Source organism: Giraffa tippelskirchi, chromosome 6 (genome assembly GCF_054371585.1).
Source record: "Giraffa tippelskirchi isolate mGirTip1 chromosome 6, T2T-mGirTip1v1.2.pri, whole genome shotgun sequence".
NCBI lineage: Eukaryota > Metazoa > Chordata > Mammalia > Artiodactyla > Giraffidae > Giraffa > Giraffa tippelskirchi.
This window is the reverse complement of record NC_137280.1, coordinates 48,464,159-48,483,327: the sequence shown is the minus strand read 5'-3', so window position 1 is coordinate 48,483,327 and position 19,169 is coordinate 48,464,159. Positions and strand designations below refer to the sequence as shown.

The 19,169-nt window shown below is 40.1% G+C and overlaps 2 long non-coding RNA genes across 2 annotated transcripts in view; one reads left to right on the top strand and one right to left on the bottom strand.

The window, feature by feature from the left end:
* The window catches only part of LOC145510995 (uncharacterized), a 92,534-nt gene that overhangs the window by 32,978 nt on the left and 40,387 nt on the right, over positions 1-19,169 (top strand). The window lies entirely within an intron of this gene.
* The window catches only part of LOC145510994 (uncharacterized), a 35,087-nt gene continuing 28,375 nt past the window's right edge, over positions 12,458-19,169 (bottom strand). The window contains exon 3 of the long non-coding RNA XR_014057359.1: positions 12,458-12,515. This is a non-coding gene — a long non-coding RNA (uncharacterized LOC145510994). The remainder of the gene's footprint in view (positions 12,516-19,169) is intronic.

The following is a 19,169-nucleotide window of genomic DNA, read 5'->3' as shown; positions in this document are numbered from 1 at the left end:
TAGAAAAATTAAATTATCATTTCTCCACTTTTTATAAGCTATACTGTTTCTACTGCATTATCTTACTAGCTGACAGATTTTGACAAAGTAAAACACTCAGATGTTAATCTGTTCTTTCATCTGAGAATCTTCAAGCACGTTGTGACCTAGATGCACTATTTTGAAGTTTAGATTTGGGTGGGGTGAGATGTATTCAGTATACTGGAAGTGAATATAAGGTACTCCCAGAGCTTTGCAGATGAAACTGTTCTCAAACAAAATAAACTAGTGAAAGATGGATCATTTACAAAAATATTTTGAACAAAGGCCCCAGAAAAATCTTGTTAACTTTATTTAAAAAATATGTTGAGGATCTGACTACTTCTCACTCCAACCTACTAGCCACCCACCTGAAAGTGCCTGTACATTCTTCCCAAGTACCCCAAGAGTGGCAGGTCCTGCCCACGCCTTGCTTAGGACACTTCTTAGGGTTATGTTTGCAGCGAGCAACCTGAAGGGATGGAGTAATGTCATGAGATGAGGGATAAAGAACAGGTTGGCTTACTGCTTAGTGCTGTAAAAGAGATGGATTTCCTAAGCTCAGTGTTCCACAGCTGCCACACATACCCACCAGTTATGCAGCATTCATTTGGGCCCACCCATATTGCCTCCAAGGGACTTGGCAGGACAAGGGGAACCAACACAAATTTGACACTCGTGCTGCTTGTTATGCTGTGAGCAATAAAGTCCTTTGTCTCTGACCCAAGAGTCTCATGTCTTCTGCCAGAAGCTGTGAAACAGAGTTTAATGTATTATCTTATAAGTAGGTAATATCAATTCTCAGACCCCTGACCTTCATCAGAAATCACCCTAATCCAAGACACCATCATCTCTCACTTGGACGACTGCAGTTGTTTCCTCATTGGTCTCCCTGCCTGTGTCCCTTTGCTGTCATTCTCAACACAATACCCAGAATGATTTTGTTAAACATGAGTCTGATTATGTCTCTTCTCTGCGTAAAACTCTTCAGCAGATTCTTTTCTTACTGAGAAGAGACGCAAACATAGAGAACAGACTTGTGGACACAGTTGGGGAGGGAGCTAAACCAAAACTCAGCTGCTAAGTCATGTCTGACTCTTTGCAACCCCCTGGATTGTAGCCCTCCAGGCTCCATGGGGTTTTAGAGTGCGTTGCCATTTCCTTCTCCAAGGGATCTTCCTGGATCAGGGATTGAACCCATGTCTCCTGCAATAGCAGATGGATTCTTTACAACTGAGCTCCTTGGGAAACCCTACGGGCTAGGAAAGGGTGAGACAAAATTGAGTAATATTGAGACATATACATTACCATATGTAAAATAGGTGGCTAGTGGGAAGTTGCTGTATAACACAGGGAGCTCAAACCAGTACTCTGACAACCTAGAAGTTTGGGATGAGGGGTGGGGTGGGAGAGAGGTTCATGAGGGAGGAGACATATGTATACCTATGGCTGATTCACATTGTTGTATGGCAGAAACCAACACATCACTGTAAAACAATTATCCTCCAGTTAAAAATAAATTCTAAAATAATAGTTCAAATTCCTTCATCTTCTTCAAATTGTGACCACATCAAATGCCAGCTTCTGCTATAATTATTCTGTTATCAACAATCTTCTTTCAATACAAACAGTGCTTTCCTTATTTCAGTATAATCTTACTTTTTCCAAATAAAATGCTTTTGTTATGAAAAACAGCAGAATGAAAGTCAGAGTGTTCACTATAAGCCATAAGACCCAACATTATCCCTCTTGACTGTGTCTCCAGTTCCTTCCACCTTCGTTCCATCTTTTCCGCCAAGCACCCTGAACTGCCTCTCAGGTGTCCACTAGGTCGGCTCTCTCACCTCTACGGCTATTTATTCACCTGCGTCATAGGTGAATGTAATGTTCAATCAGTATTGAGAGCCACCCCTCCAAATTCAGCAGTTGCCCAGTGTGCCATGTCCTTAAATATACTAGAAACAAAATTGTTCTCAGAGAGAAGCAATTCTCAAATATCCCAAGTCTTTTCGTTTTTTTCTTCATAGAACTTTAGTAATTAGTTTGTCCTCTAGTTCACTGTTCTTTGAGTACCCTAAAACTTCCATATCCACAAATGCCTGTATCTTCCAAATGCTGATAATGGGACCGAGGTTCCATTTAACTGGGTGCTTGCTATTGTTCAGCAGCTAAGTCACGTCCAACTCTGTGACCCCATGGACTACAGCACACCAGGCTTCCCTGCCTTTCATTATCTCCTGGAGTTGGCTCAAACTCATGTCCATTGAGTCGGTGATGCCATCTAACCATCTTCTGTCACCCACTTCTGCTTCTGCCCTCAACCTTTCCCAGCATCAAAGTCTTTTCCAATGAGTCGGCTCTTCACATCAGGTGGCCAAAGTATTGGACCTTCAGCTTCAGCATCAGTCCTTCCAATGAATATTCAGGGTTGATTTCCTTTAAGATCGACTGGTTTGATCTCCTTGTTGTCCAAGGGACTCTAAAGAGTCTTCTCCAGCACCGCAGTTTGAAAGTATCAATTCTTCAGTGCTCAGCCTTCTTTATGGTCCCACTCTTACATGATCAAACCTTAGGGGCTAGTACATCTGGGGGCTACATGCTCATCAAGTAGTGGTGGTTTCATTTGGTGGTGGTTTTAGCATCTGTTACAGCGAGAAACTTTATTTTGGGGGGCTCCAAAATCACTGCAGATGGTGACCGCAGCCATGAAATTAAAAGACGCTTGCTCCTTCGAAGAAAAGCTATGACCAACCTAGACAGCATATTAAAAAGCAGAGACATTACTTTTCTGACAAAGGTCCGTCTATTCAAAGCTATGGTTTTTCCAGTAGTCACGTATGGATGTGAAAGTTGGACGGTGAAGAAAGCTGAGTGCCGCAGAATTGATGCTTTTGAACTGTGGTGTTGGAGAAGACCCTTGAGAGTCCCTTGGACTGCAAGGAGATCAAACCAGTCAATCCTAAAGGAAATCAGTCCTGAATATTCATTGGAAGGACTGATGCTGAAGCTGAAACTCCAATACATTGGCCACCTGATTCGAAGAACTGACTCCTTGGAAAAGACCCAGATGCTGGGAAAGATTGATGGCAGGAGGAGAAGGGGATGACAGAGGATGAGATGGTTGGATGGCATCACCAACTCAATGGACATGAGTTTGAGCAAGCTCTGGGGGTTGGTGATGGACAGGGAAGCCTGGCATGCTGCAGTCCATGGGGTCGCAAAGAGTCAGACACAACTGAGTGACTGAACTGTATTGAAATAACTCAGGAAGTATGCATCAGATACTATTATCTAAGTGCTTCAGAAAGGAGCTACAGCAGAGGATATGAGGAAGGGCCTGTCCCCGAAAGACCCCATGGTATCCTGCTCAGTTATACTGATGGGTCAGTGGAAATCGCCTCCAACATTTTAATTCCTGGGCCTGTAGTGACTGAAAGCCTTCTTTAAGATTCTTGCATCCTAAGAATTCTGCTTCTGGTCTTAGTTGCAGCACCTGGAGATCTTTTGTTGTGGTGCTCAGGCTCAGTTGTTCTGTGGCTTGTGGGATCTTAGTTCCCTGACCAGTGATTGAGCCAGCATCCCCTGCATCAGAAGGCGGATTCTTAACCACTGGACCACCAGAGAAGTCCCCTTCTGGGCTCTTTAACTGGTGCCTCTTGTTACCTGTGCCTGAACCATGTGCACTGTGGCTGAAACTGAGTCCTTTGATATTCACATCCTTGTACGAGCATTCCTGAGTGTTATTACACAACCTGACCATGTTGGCAATAAGGGGAGAGAGTGAGAGGAGTGTTGTCTGAGAGAAATTGCTAATTGTTCTTCAATATACCTTCTTTCTTCCTTCCTTTTAGTAATTCACCACTTCCTTCCCCTCTAAAGAATGTCTGTTTAGAAAGACATCCCTATTCCTAAAAGAAATTCTGATGACAGTTGTTGTAATAATATAAGCTACATAAAAAGAAATTTGAACAAGTATCGATATATATATGTATACTATATATAAAGTGAAAGTGTATACTATATATAAAGTGAAAATGAAAGTTGCTCAGTCGTGTCTGACTCTTTGCAACCCCATGGACTATACAGTCCGTGAAATTCTCCAGGCCAGAATACTGGAGTGGGTAGCCTTTTCCTTCCCCAGAGGATCTTCCCAAACCAGGGATTGAACCCAGGTCTCTTGCATTGTAGGTGGATTCTTTACCAGCTGAGCCACAAGGGAAGCCCAAGAAGGCTGAGTGGGTAGTCTGTCCTTTCTCCAGCAGATGTTCCCAACCCAGGAATCGAACCAGGGTCTCCTCCATTGCAAGTGGATTCTTTACCAACTGAGCTACCAGGGAAGCCCATACTATATATAATCCTCTTATAAATACCAAGCAATTATTTTTGTTAAAATACTTTGCCCCAGTAGCTCAGTGATTAAGAATCCACCTGCCAATGCAAGAGACACGGGTTCAATCCCTGGTCTGGGTAGATCCCACATGCCGTGGAGAAACTAAACTGTTGTGCCATAACTATGGAGCTTTTGTTCTAGAGACAAGGAGTCACTCTACAACAAAAGAAGCCACTGCAATGACAAGCCCACACTCTGCAACTGGACAGTAGCCCCCTACTCAAAGCAACTAGAGAAAAATCCATGCAGAAATGAAGACCCAGCACAGCCAAAAATAAATATATAAGTAAATAAATAATATTTTTTAAAAAGAAAAAACAATCATTTAAAATAGTTTGCTAAAATGAAACCTTATTTTTTGTCAAAATACTTTTCAGAAGTGGCAAAAAAAAATGGGATTTGACTATTTTGTATATAAACAACCTAGAATTCTTTGGAGCTTTATATTTTGTTTTAATTCAAGTTAAACAAGTGCTGGTACAACCAGGGTTGCCATTTATGCAGAGGGAACTACTACGGATCTGACACTAGTTATTAATACAACATCTCTGGTCTCTGCATTTTCTTTGCCTGTGATTGCTTAGGTTCCTTTAAAACTGAAACTTGAGGATTAAGTTTCTAGCCATTGAAGGACAGTAGAATTGAATGATCTGGTAAGTAAGAGAAGCTGTTTCACCTGAAAGAGCTCATGAGAGTCCCTTGGACTGCAAGGAGATCAACCAGTCCATCCTAAAGGAGATCAGTCCTGGGTGTTCATTGGAAGGACTGATGCTGAAGCTGAAACTCCAATACTTTGGCCACCTGATGTGAGGAGCTGACTCATTGGAAAAGACCCTGATGCTGGGGAAGATTGAGGGCAGGAGAAGCAGGGGACGACAGAGGATGAGATGGTTGGATGGCATCACCGACTCAATGAACATGGGTTTGTGTGGACTCCGGGAGTTGGTGATGGACAGGGAGGCCTGGCGTGCTGCGGTTCATGGGGTCGCAAAGAGTCAGACACGACTGAGCAACTGAACTGAACTGACGCTATAAAGTAGAAAAACCATTGTTAAAGAATTAAAATCATACAGTAATATGTGAATATTTGCATATTTTTTAATCCCCATATCCTATTAACAAGAAGATAGAGGCTTCCCATCAGCTAGAGCCATGACTTTGTGTCCTAAACAACAGTTAGGCTGAATGTAAGGGAGAGTCGAATGAGGGTGTTGGAGGTAGCCTGGGGGCAGTGATAGTGTTAACATGTATTGTTTATTTATTTATTTTTAATTGAAGGATAATTGCTTTACAATATTGGTTTCATTTCTCCTTCCAAGGAGATTAGCTTGCATTTTTGGAGGACTGGGATCTTCTGCTGTTGTTTAGAAGTTGATCTGTAGGAGTTGTTCCCTATTTTGATGAGTTTCTGATGTATTTGTGGGGAGGCAGGCAATCTCCCCTCTTACTCCTCTGTCATCTTCTTCTGCTCACCTTAACATTTATTTTAAGTTTGTGGCCTCAGAAATCAGATTCTCTGAGTTCAAAGCTCAGTTTTGCCATTTAATATCTGAATAATCTTAGCTAACTTGCTTAACCTGGTTTTGTCTATTCTGTATCTGTAAAGTGAGGATAATGCTAGTTCTCACCTCATAGGGCTATTATAAAAATTAAGTAAATACATGTAGTATGCTTAACTATTGGTAAGCATACTATTATTTAAGATCCAAATAACATACATAAATATACTTAGCATGTTTCATGTCATTACTTAGCTAAAAACATTGGGCTTCTCCAGTGGCTCAGCAGTAAAGACTCCGCTGCAAAGCAGGAACCATGGGAGATGCAGGTTCAATCCCTGGGTCAGGAAGATCTCCTGGAGGAAGGCATGGCAACCCACTCCAGTATTCTTGCCTGAAGAATCCCATGGACAGAGGAGCCTGGCAGGCTACAGTCCACGGGGTTGAAAAGAGTTGTACGCACTGAAGCGATTTAGCATGCATGCATGCATGGCTAATATCATTAAGATATTTCACTGTCTTGGGTTGATACCAACTGAAATTTCAGTTTATGTGGACAGAGTCTGATACATCATATCCCACACCTCTGCAACTTGTTGTTTGTTGTTTAGTTGCTAAGGCACGTCTGACTCTTGCCACACCATGGACTGTAGCCTGCCAGGCTCCTCTGTCCATGGGATTTCCCAGGCAAGAATACTGGAGTGGGTTGCCATTTCCTTCTTCAGGGGATCTTCCCAAGCAGGAATCAAATCCATGGCTACTGCTGCTCTCCATTACAGGTGGGTTCTTTACTGCTGAGCCACGGGGAGAGCCCAATTAACAAAAGTGACATATTTTATAATCGAAGAGATAAAATGCTGTCTCATTAGTCATAGAAAATTCCCTTATCGTTTCTATGGGGGATTCACTTACTTTAAATGAGAGTAAAAATCCTGAAGAATATATGGTTTGTCTTATATATTTTATATGTCTTTATATTCGTGATAGTGTGCACTTTTGTATTTTCTAGCTACATGTACAGATAATGTTGCAGTCACATTTTACTCTGCATTAAACATCTGGTATCAACAGAAGAAACAAGAAAATAACATAATTGTACTGTCAGAGTTAATAATTCAGGAGTATTAATCTGCTCTTGTAATAATCTATCATGTATAATGCATAATTAGGCCTTGTGAATTTTTCTCTCTTGTATCACTTGTTGTTGTTGTTGTTTAGTCACTAAGTCGTGTCCGACTCCTTGCGACCCTTTGGACTGTCACCTGCCAGGCTCCTCTGTCTCTGGGATTTTCCAGGCAAGAATACTGAAGTGAGTTGGCATTTCCTTCTCCAGGGGATCTTCCTGACCCAGGAATTGACCCAGGTCTTCTGCATTGGCAGGTGGATTCGTTACCACTGAGCCACCTGGGAAGCTCCTCTGATGCATGGTTCTCTCTCATCTCTGATGCTGCTTTGTAGAAAGTGGTTTTGAGTACTTGAGAAAAAAAGTTTACCATCAGCATCACTGAACCACTGTTGAACATCAGTGTGATGGCAAATGACCCATGACCCCAAAGCATTGTCCTCAAAGATGAAAGAGTTCCAATGACACTGGAAAGGGATAGTCTCTAAGCAGGTGTCATGGTGGAAGATTATTGCAGCCCTCTAACTTCCACTGCATGCTGAAATAAGATCTAACAGTGTTTGAAGTTTAATACGGTTTCAGACTTACAGCCACCCTTCTGTTTAAAACTAATTCTGACTTCTGCCTGCTGCATTTCACGTTCCACACAGTCATTTTCCTTGTTTTGCAAAATAGCATTAACTTCCACTGTACTGTCACATTTTACTATGCATTAAGTATCTGGTATCAATAGACCAAACAACACAGAAAGCAGGATTATGCTGTCAGACTTAATAATTCAGAAATATTAACCAGCTCTCATAATTATCAGTAGTTCTTCATGTTTAATTGGCCCTTGATGTACATTTTGTAGTTCGGTATAACTGCATACCAGTATAAGATAATACTGCCTAATCTTTCATATAACTAACAGTTAATTTGGTTAAATGAAACCAATTCATCAGAGATAGCAGTTCCTTGCCACGAAAAATTAAACACACACATACTCAAACATGCATGTACACACCTTACTGAACAGTATCTTTAAAACAACAAAACATGCTGAAATTGCATGCAATATACAGAGGAGGAAAGCTACTTAAATAAACTTGAGAAAGGAGAAAAGTAAACTGTGTTCGAGAGGACCTTGCCTGTGAAGTTAATGTTTGCAGCCTGGTTCACTGCAAACTCAGGTTGATACCTTTGCATCCCTGTTTAATTAAAGGTATTTGTCATCTGCTGCGACTCCTAACCTGTAATACTGCAGGACTCTTCGAGATCTGTTTTATCCTCGGTCTAACTTAAACAGCTTTACTAAAATTTCAACTTAGCATTTCCAGTGAGAATCCGTGTGTGGCATTCTGAGCTGAGGCAGTGAGCACTTGTTCTTATAACATCCTTACTTGAGAATTTCAAGTTGAAAGTCAGTCTACCGTGTTGATCCTAGACAAACTTCTTGAATATGTCATTCATGGATGTTAACATTCTATACACTTCTGCAGTGTCCCAGGGTCTTCCCTTGCTTTCAGCTGCCATCTCTTGTGATTGTCAGTATATCTGAGAGGACTATTTTTCTCCCAAAGACTTTTTGGTATTTAGGTGAAGTGGACTTGGAAACAATGTAACGAAACTTGCTAAAAGCAAGGAGTGAATGTGCTTGGAGGGACCAAGGGAGGTTGACAGCTCAGTAGAGCGAGTGAACTCCAATGAGTCTCTTCTGCTTGTTTCCGTGGACAAGGGCAGAGTATTTTTAGTTGCTTCTTTGTTTAGGTGGATCAAGATTGCTAATATCTGAGCTCTGCATATGGGAGATGGAATTTTTTTTTGCAAAGAAAGACTTTTTATGTGTTGAAGGAAGAGAGTTCAGTGCATGCTTTATCTGAGAGTGACTTTTCCACTGACCACAGAAATGGGACGGGTCTATCTGACTTTCTCAAAGGCATTCTTACCGGGAGCTGCTGCTGCTGCTGCTAAGTCGCTTCAGTCGTGTCCAACTCTTCGCGACCCCATGGACTGCAGCCTACCAGGCTCCTCTGTCCATGGGAGTTTCCAGGCAAGAGTACTGGAGTTGGTTGCCATTGCCTTCTCCGCTTACCGGGAGCAAGTAATAATAAATGTATCTCAATAATCAAGTTCCTAGTGGAAAGAAAAAGAAGGAAGTTAGAGGCTAGGATTAGGTAAGAATGAGGAAATAGAAGATAATAATGAATAAACTCATTTATTTTAGCAAATCTAACTACTGAAAGAAAAGATAAATAATCCTTCATTAAGAAAGTTCCGAGACTTCCCTGGTGGTCCAGTGGCTAAGATTCTGGGCTCCCAAGGCAGGGGGCCTGGGTTCAATCCCTGCTCAGGTAACTAGATCCCAGGTGCCGCAACTTAAGAGCTCACATGCTGCAACTAAGACCCAGTGCAGCCAAATTAATTAATAATTAATTTTTTTAAAAGTTCATTAACCTTTCTAATGTTTCCTCATTTGTAAAATTAGAATAATGGCACTCAAATAGTGGAGATTTTCTGAAGATTACATCTGTTACGTAAAGCACTAAGCATGCTATATAATTAATGCTTTATAAATTTCAAATTTATAAACTCCCATTTTCCTAAAATACATTGAACATTAGTGCCCAAATTAGATGTAAACCTTTTTATATTAACATGCTGGGACTAAATTAAATGATTAAATATTACTATCTAATATGGAATATTATGAATATTGCATTCAAAAGATTCATTTTTTAAAACAAGCTTTTAAAATTCTATATTTTATGAAAAGCAATTTGCAACATAAAGCAACCGTAATATTTTCCCAAAGAATTTAATCAACAGGGAAACATTTTAAGATTTGAATTAGAGGGAAATCTTCATGTTATAAAATAATAAAATCTTGACTTTAGTTGTGATTCCTGATGCATAAGTAGCAACAGGACCCCTAAAAGAAGACAATAAATCTGGATAATTTGTTTTTAAAACATCTTTATGTTTCTTTCTTTGATTTAAAAGAAGGGTGTTGAGCTCTCCTTATATGCCTAGCACCGTGTCAGGGACAGAAAATACAAACTCAAAATAGACAGCACTGACCTCAGCTGAACAGACATAATAGCACCTATTTATAAAAACAATTTAAATCCAGTGATAGAAGTAGGTGCTAGTCTTACTGGACCACAGATAAAGTGAACCTGACCTGACCAGCGTGGAACAGAAGAGCCTCCTGAAGGAGGCATCACCTCTGCTGAATCTAATAGAAGTAGACGAAGGTGGACAAGGGACTCTAGGCAGAAGAGATTTGAGCAAAGGCAAGGTGTGTGCAGCAGTGGGTGTGTGCAGGGAACTCCAAGTAGAGGTGGGAGGTGGAAAGTGAAACTGAAGGCAAAATCAAGACACGGGTTCAGATCTCATAGAGCTCCATGTGCGGGGTCAAGGAGCTTAAGTTAGCCCCATAGGTAAGTATTTAAAGGTTTCATCAGGATATCCCATCAGTAATTTAAAATAAGACACTCTGACCCTTGTATTGAAAATGACACTTAGATTTGTATTTAAAGGGACTGCCCTCATGGCTCAGACAGTAAAGAATCTGCCTGCAATGTTGGAGACCCAGGTTCCATCCCTGGGTCAGGAAGAAGGGAATGACTACCCACTTCAGTATTCTGGCCTGGAGAATCCCATAGAGAGAGAAGCCAATCCCAGACTGGCAGGCTACAGTCCATGGGGTTGCAAAGAGTCAGACACAACTGAGTGACCAACACTTTCACTTTCTTTCCGATTCTAGAGGTAGAAAAAGAGTATTTCAGTAAGTTGGTTCAACAGATTTGCACCTTATTTTGTTTCATTTCTCTAGACACTAAATACATGCTGTTTGTTGTTGTTTAGTCACTAAGTCGTGCCTGACCCTTTTGTGACCCCATGGACTGTAGCCCACCAGGTTCCTCTTGTCCATGGGATTTCCCAGCAAGAATACTGGAGTGGGTTACCATTTCCTCCTCCAGGGGATCTTCCCATCACAGGGATAGAACCTGTGTCTCCTGCATTGGCAAGTAGATTCTTTACCACTGAGCCACCCGAGAAAGTCCTTTCCTTAATTCTTATTAACTAGTCAAATCTCAATAAGATGTAATGTGATATATAAATATGGGATGAAGACTTTTAGCCTGGCATGTTGACAGGTAGAGACTGATCTCCTGTTGCCTGTGTAAAGGGAGCTGGAGTCTGATTCAGTGCACTCATGGTTGGTCTCACCCTGGGTCTTTGTACTATCCTCTGATGACACTGCACAGCTGGATGGTGGTGGGTGAAGAGCAGTGAGGTATCTGGGACCCTTTTCTATTTTTCCCCTTTATAAACCTTTTTATTTTATTTTTTTTTAAAGAACTATGCAGATGTAACTGTAAAATCTTGATTCTAACGAGAGAGCCGAGAGCTTGGGAGAACCCACCTGGAAAATCCTCTTATTTTTAATATCTTTCCTGCTTTCTTTATAGACAGCTCATCAAGCTTGTAGGTTAGGGAGAACTTAAATGAAACTAATATAGAATAAGAAATGAAGAGAATAAAGCAACAACAAATCATAATAAAAATACCAACGGAGAAGGAAGATGGGAGTCAAAAATCAAATAACACTGTGCACTTCTCTGGGAAATGTTAGACAGTCCATTGGAAAGAATCTGTGATCTGCCATTAAAATTAACTCCATAGTGAGATTTGCTTATTTTAGGTGTTTGGAAGTTTTGCCTTGGTAATCACAGGACAGACTTTTTGTTTTTAATAAGGGATGAATGAGAAACCACGTGGGGAACTTACTGGTGTTCATAAGCTGCAGAACAAGAAGAGGTGGGACTTCATGGCATTCTTCCTCTTTTTTTAATTCTCTGTGAAATGACACAAGTTATTTCCTTTATGGGAACTTTTTTTTCCTTATAGGAAATCTGAGTTACTATCTCTCAACTAAATTTAGGTAAGTACTTAAGAAGAACTTAAAGAAAGATACAACTTAAGCCTTGGTCTGCTAGGTTTAAGAGACCTGGAAAGGATTTTAATTAATTCATTTATGTCTTATGCAACTTCTTTGACCAATTTTCTCATCCATAAAAGAGAGGTAATAAAATCTACCTCAGAAGTTGTGGTGAAGATTAAATTAGCTATATTTTGCTTAGAGAAAAATTTTGCTACTAATCATTGAATAAATGCTAGATGTTAAATATCAATTTTATTACCACCACTCAATATTTGTTAAAAATTCTTGGAGACCTTCTGCCAGGATGTAGGAATAAAAGAGGATATGATGACATCCCCCACCTGTTCCCCACCTTGTGGGAGTTCAGTGTGAAATAGGGGTTCTTAAATAGGATTCCATGGATGAGTATTAGGGAGTCCATATACTCTTCTAGAATTTTGGAGGGGAAAAGTTTTCTTCCAATTATATGCAAAAAAATTAGGTGACAGTTGTTTTCCTTTTTCTTCCTGAGGAGAGGATTTTCAGCTTCATCAGATTATCATGGGCCCAGTGATCCTAAAGAAAGGAAAGACCATTGGTCTATAAAGTTGATTTTATTACCGATAAGAGGAGCTTGTGAGCCTCCTCCTGGACCAAGATGGGCCCCCAAGCCTCATGGAAAATCAGAAATTCTTTAGAGCCCATGGATTGCTTTATCACAGAGTTCTTTCCTCTCTTTGCTTTCTTCAGAAAAAAAAAAATCCCCATTGTATTTTTTATGAGGTGTGCATGCACACACAGCCCCATCTGTGCCAATGAAAGAGGAATTGATCCTAAAAAATTAGCAGAAGTATTTTCACTTTCATAAGAAAGGGTTTTTCTGAATTTTCTATGGAACTTCTAACCCCTCCCCTACCCTGTGCAGGATCCAATGTTCTGTTGTAAACATCACCCACCTACTCCCCTCCTCTCCCCCAAGCAGCTTGTGGATTTCCAAAGAGTAAGACCAGAGAAGGAATGTTCTTGAACACTCAGTAGCACATAGTAAATGGTTAGTAAAAGTTTGGTTCTTAATTGAACATTCACTGAATTATATCAGAGTATACAGACAAACATTTCTTATGAAAGAGCAGGATTAAACTTACGAAATATTTTTGCTGTCTGTGTTGTCAGAACCATACTCACTGAGGCAGATTTAGCCTAAAAAGATTCATCAGTAGCTAATGATCCTGAAGCCGAAGCTCCAATACTTTGGCCACCTGATGCAAAGAGCCAACTCACTGGAAAAGACCCTGATGCTAGGTGAGATTGAAGGCAGGAAGAGAAGGGGGCAACAGAGGATGAGATGGTTGGATGGCATCATTGACTCAATGGACATGAGTGTGAGCAAACTCTGGGAGATGGTGAAGGACAAGGAAGCCTGGCGTGCTGCAGTCCATGGGGTCGCAAAGAGTTGGAAACAACTGAGTCTCTGAACAGCAACAAAGTTTCCCTTGATGTTATTTCTATGAGGTCACTTGTCTCTGAATGGATCAGCCTTGGACACCTGACTCCACCTGGGCCAGGAAGGTTCTCTTTCCTAGGAATTTGGAATCAGCACCCCATCAGGACTGTAGACCGAGGCTGTGTAAAGTCAAGGCTTACATAGCCATTTCCCACAGGGCATGCGCATGCATTGTTTGTGTGTGACGTCCACTGCTGCAGAGAAAAGTGAAGGCTGCATGGCCTCAGAGAGGTGGAGAGAAGGACTTTGATTTCTGGTTTCCAGTTCCCAACCTTGAGTTCATTGTCAGATCTATCTGCTCTTCCTGCCTTTGCTTCATTGGATATGATGAGATTTCTGTTTGTTATACTCCAAGTTTTCAAATTGTGGGTATCTAACAGCCACACTGGTCGTCTTGGTACTTGTTTGTGGACAAGATTATTAGTTATTTATTACCATTCTCACTTTCATCCTCACCATTGCTCCTTCCCAAGGTTACCTGTGGCGGGTGGGGTGGGGTGGGGGGGAACTATTTATGGGAAAAGGGTGGGAGGGGCTTGAATTTTGTTAGCAAATGTTTCAGAAAAGTTTTATTGACAAATAGTTGAAAATGAAGTTCATTGAGGATAACTCAAAAGATAGATAACTTCAGATTTCAAGGAAAGGAGAGAGGGGTTTAGCTGCAGAGGAGGCCAAGATGAATAAATTCACATTTCTACCTAGGACTGGCCTTGACTTAGCTTTTGAAACAGAAAATTCTTTAAAATAGAAGGTAACCAAAGTTATAGGGCTTCCCCAGTGGCTCAGACCAAGGAAAGAATCTGCCTGTAATGTGGGAGACCCAGGTTTAATCCCTGGGTGGGGAAGATCCTCTGGAGAAGGAAATGGCTACCCACTCCAGTATTCTCATCTGGGAAATCTCACGGTCAGAGGAACCTGGCTGGCTACAGTCCATGGGGCCACAAGTGTCGGCCACGACATTGCAACTAAACAACAACAGTAACAGGGATATAAACTTTAAACCAATATGCATTTGAATATATGTCTTTTTTAAGTTTAAATTTCTTATAAACTGAAAACACAAGTTCTATTTTCTATTTTCCTTTGAAAAGTATATTGGGCTAAGACAAGGGAACCAAGGCAAAAGTCAAGCAATAAAGACTATTCTGTAATGTAAGAAAATATTTGGCATGCTGTAGGTTTCCATCACGGCACACCTTAGGGGCTATCCACCTGATTTGTTTTTGTCCTTAGCTAATAATCGACGTTTTAACAGAATGCTCTCTTAGCAAAATCACCTTATGGCACTACTTTCAACATCCGCATCTATCACAAAATACATCTCAACTGTTTTGCAAACAAACTTTCTTCCAATTAATAATTAAACAGAGGAACAGCTTGCAGTGTATGCTTGGAAGTAACTTTACTATATATAGTTGGAAATGACAGGCACACATGAAGATGTGACTGAAGCCGGGTAACATTTAAATATTCAGTTTTTCCTCTGTTACCTTGACTCGAGTAAAGTTAGTTCCCAAGGTAAAAACTAAGTGGTCTGCCGGCATATGGTATAACCTCCATTTGAGCGCTAAAAGCTGGATACTGTTTTTGTGAAACAGATGTTGCTGAGTGCAGCAATGCACAACTGACTCTAGCTAACAGCTGGGAATCCTCGGTGACCCATATAGCGAGAAATAAACATAGTCCTATGCTTGGCAAAAGTGTAGGAAGGCAAATTTCCATTTGTTAAGAGCTTATCAAAATGAAGAATAAATGTTTTTAGCCATAAACTGATTTTATTCACCAGAGTAATGTTTCCAGCAGCTTCTGTGATGGCCTCATCATATCAGAGGCACCCTTTGCCAGATTAAGGCTGCAGTTGCACTGACATATAGTACAGATGGAAAATAAACATCTGCCTCCATCAAGAGAGAAGACCAAGGACAAGGTTGACGAATATTATCTGGCATGACTGTCTTCGCGGGGAAGCATATAAATGCTACAGGACCAAAACCACTGGCATCGTCTGGTGTTGTCCTTATGTGGTTACTGACCATGAAGAGAGATGATTACTATGTACTCTCCAAGGAGGCCGCTGCAGATGCTACAATGATATGATTCCAACTCTAGGATCTGTCTCACTGTAGCCATACCATGCAAGTCGCCCAGCGATTCCATTCCATCCATTTTATTTAATTTTTTCACATGGTTCGGCTGCATTGATTGCCTGCAAAGTTTCCATTCTTGTTGTGGAATGCCACGAACAAGGCAGGGAGGGAAAAAGAAGAGGAGCTAATATGGAAAACATAAAAGCATCATTTTGTTTGTTTGTTTCAGTCATAGGAAAATGTCAACAAAGCCGCCTAACCCAAGTTCAAATCAAATGCTTTTTTCCCCCGATGAGGACTAAACCCCAACGTTTTGATTGTGTACTGCTATATTTTAGTACAAGATCCAATTTCACCTTTGGCAAAAACTGAGTGGGATGACATATGTTCTGGGAAAGGCACACACTCGTGCGCGCGTGCGCACACACACACACACAAACACACACGGATACACACACATCCTGTAGTTCTAGCACTGAGTTCCTTTTGTCCTCACTGCAACCAAATGATTCATGTGGCACAAATAATATGACAGATGTAGCTTTAAAAATTCAGTTTTACTGCGAGTGTCTTTTTGACTGAACCTTCTTTCATTTTCTGGTATCTCTTGTGACCATATGGAGTTTAGATGGCAATGAATTCCCTTCTACTAGCTCAAATCCTTTTTCTGCACCTGGGCACAATTTTGGATAAGGAGGTGAAGAAAGAGGGGAAAGTGTCAGGCTTAATATACACGATTATATTACAAGTAGAGAGTACTTTTCCTTTTTGTGAAAAGACAAATTCAGTCCTATCCATTTTGGATATATGGATTTTTTTTTTTATTCTTTCCCTTGACAAATTAAGAAAAGGAGACTTGCTTAGATTCTGATCCTCTAGTTGAAGCGATTATGATCTTATCTCTTGAGATTCTAGAATGAGCTGAAATCTCAATTTTTACTACTAACAATAGCAAACATTTATTGACTGTTTATGTATCAGGTGGTGTACCTAGCACTTTATATGTACTGACATATATGTAGCATTTAATCTTCACAAAAATCCTATGAGTTCAATACTATTATTATTTCCATTTTACAGAGGACAAAATTGAGTCACGGAGAGGAAGTAATATGTCTAAAGTTACACAACTCATAGTAGTAGAACCAGCATTTGAACAGGAAGATCTGACCCAAGTCCATGCTCTTGACCATGATGCTACCAGTTGTGTGTATGTACTCAGTCACTCTTGTATCTTCTGCATTGGCAGGCAGATGCTTTACCACTGAGCCACCTGGGAAGCCCATGTGTATATATGCACACACAATATAATTTATTTAACCATTCCCCTAATGGTAGTTGTTTCATCCTTCATATTTTGCTACATTAACTGTTGATTTTTTTCTTAATCCAAACAGTGACATGTTTATAAACATGCTTATACTTACTTTTCTATGTGTTTTTTGTTAATACCTATATCAAAGATTCCAAGGAGTAATCATCAAGGGGGGTTGTGTGTTTTTATTAGGTGAATTAAAACTTTTTAAAAGTACAAAAAATTTTGGCCTATAGGTACACACCTATTTCTAATTGTCTCCACAGTAATTCTCTTTTCAGTCAGCGGTATTGAAATATAGTTTACAGTGAGATTCCCTGTTATAGTATACAGTTCTGTGAGCTTTCATGCATATGTGAGGTTGTGCTCGCACCATCACAGCCAAGATGTAGACCTGTTCCACCAAACCAAAAACAACTTCCTGCACGCCCCTCTGAGGTCAGCCCTTTTCCCTCCCCAGATACCCACTCCTTTATTTTTGCCATTTCCAGGATATCAGAGAAATGGAGCCAAACAGTATGTAGCTTTTGGACTTTGCATCATGCATTTGAAGTCTGTCCATCTATTTGCTCATATCAGTAGTCTATTCCTTTGTATTGCTGAGTAATATGCAACTGAATGGTTGTACCAGAACTTATCTATTTGCCAGCCGAAGAGCATTTGGATTGTCCTTGGATTTAGCGTTTATGAATAAAGCTGTATTATTTCCCTAAAGGTTTTTGCATGAGCATGGGTATTCATTCAGAGAAGGAAATGGCACCCCACTCCAGTACTGTTGCCTGGAAAATCTCATGGACGGAGGAGCCTGGTAGGCTGCAGTCCATGGGGTCGCAAAGAGTTGGACACAACTGAGCAACTTCACTTTCACTTTTCACTTTCATGCATTGGAGAAGGAAATGGCAACCCACTCCAGTGTTCTTGCCTGAAGAATCCCAGGGACAGCGGAGCCTGGTGGGCTGCCGTCTATGGGGTCGCACAGAGTCGGACACGACTGAAGTGACTTAGCAGCAGCAACAGCAGCAGGGGATTCATTTTTACAGGGAAAATACCAAAAAAAAAAAAAGGAATTTCCTATTATATGATAAGCACACGTTTAACTTTATGAGTAAATATCAAACTGTGTTCCAAAGTGTCTCTGCCATTTTGCTTTCCCACCAGCAATGAATATGAGTTCCAGTTGGTCTATGTTCTCATCAGTATTTGGTATTGGCAGTTTTTTGTTGTTACTGTTGTTTTTTTGAGTTTTAATCATTCAAATAGGTGTAAAGTGGTATCCTGTGATTTATAATGTGCATTTCTTAATGACTAATGATGTTAAATATCTTTGGGGGTGTATTTTTGCCATTTGTATTTCTGGTAAGATAATATATGTATCTCTGCTCAAATTTTTTGCCATTTTTATTGAAATGTTTGTTTTCTTATTTTGGAGGTTTGAGCATTTTTATATATTCTAAACACAAGTCCTTAATCAGATAATGTAACTTGTAAATGTATCCTTCTCATCTGTGACTTATCTTTTTATTCTTTCAAAGAACTGACATTGTTAATCTCAATAATTGTTTTAATATCTATTTTTATTTATTTATTTCTTTGGCTGAGCCAGTTCTTAGTTGCACTACATGGGATCTTCAGTCTTCACTGGGGCATGCAGAATCTCTCTCTTTTTTTTTTTTTTAGTTGCATCATGCAAACTCTTAGTTGTGGCATGTGGGATCTAGTTCCCTGACCAGGTATTGAACCTGGGTTCCCTGCCTTGGGAGCATGGAGTCTTAGCCACTGAACAACCAGGAAACAGCTGTTAATAAAATCAATTTATCAATTTTTCCCTTTTGGATTGTGATTTTAGTGATTTATCTAAGAAATATATGCCTAAATTAAAGATCTTCTACTTCTTTCTAAAATGTTTATAATTTTAGATTTAGTTTAGCTGAGTTTAGGTATAGTTTTATATCAGTTGGTTTGGCTGTATTTATCAATAGAAATATTACTTTCTTTGAGATTATGTTTAGCTATAAAGTTTGCATCTTTTAAAGTCACAGTGCATCACTTAAGTGCATGACCATTAACTTAGACACCTCAATCCCATGGGGAGATGGGGAATGTTTCACTCTGAAAGTCTCTTTCATGTACTCTACTACTGTTCTCATCATGCTCGTGAGTTCCTTGTTTTTATTATATAGAGTATATCTGAGAAAGTGGATTTAGCACTATCTGAGAGTGTTAAATAGTCTGATAATTTTCTCAACATGCTATTTCCATGTCTGTTTAATATTGATTGATTTATCTCCTGGTTTTGAATTCTACTTTTTTGCTTCTTTGCCTGA